At 48.2% G+C, this 2,139-nt stretch overlaps 1 non-coding gene across 1 annotated transcript; it reads right to left on the reverse strand.

Annotated features, from left to right (window-relative positions):
• Positions 1-1,545: 1,545 nt before the first annotated feature.
• Positions 1,546-1,652, reverse strand: LOC116983613. The gene has a single exon (XR_004414765.1). It is a non-coding gene; the product is annotated as a U6 spliceosomal RNA (small nuclear RNA).
• Between the last annotated feature and the right edge of the window lie 487 nt (positions 1,653-2,139).

Consider the following 2,139-nt stretch of genomic DNA (forward strand, 5'->3'; position numbering starts at 1 on the left):
ACCGACCGGTAGGTTAAATGCCCGCTAAACTTTATTATAAGTTGTCTGACTTCTTAAAAGTGTCTCCACTCCTTCTTCCCCCCTTCTCTCCCCTTCTCTCCCCTTCTTTGCCCTTCTCCCCCCCCCCCCCCCCCGCACGCTCTCTAAAGGACTTGTGCAGCCGTCTTTTACCTTCCTCTTCATCGCAGGTGTGAATTTCAGACAGCGCTCTCCCCATTTCCCTGGCCCCTGCCTTTACTGTGTGTGTGTGTGTGTGTGTGTGTGTGTGTGTGTGTGTGTGTGTGTGTGTGTGTGTGTGTGTGTGTGTGTGTGTGTGTGTGTGTGTGTGTGTGTGTGTGTGTGTGTGTGTGTGTGTGTGTGTGTGTGTGTGTGTGTGTGGTCAGTCGATCCAGCTCTCGGTTTAATTGCTGACGATCGATCCAGCTCGAGGTTTTCCAGGCGAGTGCCCTCGAGCTTGAAGGTCGAAGACACGCTTCTGAACTTGCGGATTAGGTCTCCGCAGTGGGACAGCCCCTTAACTCTCTCTTGAAAACATCCAGTGAATTGGCCTCCACTGCCTTCTGTGGCAGAGAATTCCACATGCACCGAGGTACAATGAAAAACGTTTGTTGCATGCCAACCAGCCAGCGGAAAGACAACACATGATTACAATTGAGCCATTTACAGGGCATAGATACATGATAAGGGAATAGCGGTCTGAATATCAGGTCTGAAGAAGGGTTTCGGCCCGAAACGTCGCCTATTTCCTTCGCTCCATAGATGCTGCTGCACCCGCTGAGTTTCCCCAGCAATTTTGTGTACCTGCCAAGTTAAACTACTCTCTTTTGCCTGCACATTATCCATATACCTCCAGTTCCTGCTTAGCCTTGTAGCTATCCAATGGCCTCTAAAATGCCACTGTTGCATCTGCCTCCACCAACTGCCCTGGCAGTGAGTTCCTGGCATCACCACCCCCTGTAAAAAAAACTTATGCCGCACATTTCCTTTAAATGTTGCACCTCTCACCTTGAAGCTGTGCCCTCTAGTCTTTGACATTTTCATCTTGTGACGAAGGCTTTGGCTGTCCACCCTATTTATGTCTTTTGTTTAGAGATACAGCATGGAAACAGGCCCTTTGGCCCACCAAGCCCAGGCCGTACCCTGAGCACTGGCATTATCCTGTAGACTAGTGACAATTGTTACCGAAGCCAATTAACCTACAACCTGCAAGTCTTTGGAGTGTGGGAGGAAACCGGAGCACCCGGAGAAAACCTACGCGGTCACAGGGAGAATCTACAAACTTCGTACAGCCAGCACCCGTAGTCAGGATCGAACTCGGGTCTCTGGAGCTGTAAGGCAGCAACTCTACCATTGCACCACTATGCAGCTCTTGTGATGTTACAAAATTCTATCAGGCAGAATCTCTGGAGCGAAAGAATGGGTGACATTTATTCAGACCCAATAGGCAATAGACTATAGACAATAGACAATAGGTGCAGGAGTAGGCCATTCAGCCCTTCGAGCCAGCACCGCCATTCAATGTGATCATGGCTGATCATCCCCAATAAAAATATGGAATGCTTCACGAATTTGCGTGTCATCATTGCGCAGGGGCCATACAGGCTAATCTCCTCTGTATTGTTCCAATTTTAGTATATGCGCTGCCGAAGCAAGACCCGAAGCATCTGGACTCAGTCTCGACCCGAAACATCACCCATCCCTTCTCTCCAGGGATGCTGCCTGACCCAATGAGTTACTCCTGCATTGTGTGTCCATCTTTGGTTTGAACCAGCATCTGCAGTTCCTTCCTACACAATGCCAGAAACCACACGTATCAACGTAATGTTGCTAGCCACGGGATTTGTGGCGGAGTAATTGCCGAGGAACGAAAGATAAGACTTTCAAGGAGAATGCAACTGAGTCCAGGCATTTCAAATTAAAAAAAAGTTTCTCTAATTCAGATACTGCAGATATTTGTGGAACTTAGCAACCAAAACACTGATTGTTGAGATGCCTGCAATCCCAGGTGCCTGAGGCCAAGTGACATAGCTTAACTGACTTCTGAGTGAATATTGATCATCTCCAGATGTGAGCCTGCATTATTTGCAGCTGGATTTTCTGCCAGAAAACTTTTATGATAGTCTGAATGCATCCGAAGTT

The sequence above is a fragment of the Amblyraja radiata genome, chromosome 18 (genome assembly GCF_010909765.2).
Source record: "Amblyraja radiata isolate CabotCenter1 chromosome 18, sAmbRad1.1.pri, whole genome shotgun sequence".
NCBI classification, from domain to species: Eukaryota; Metazoa; Chordata; class Chondrichthyes; order Rajiformes; family Rajidae; genus Amblyraja; species Amblyraja radiata.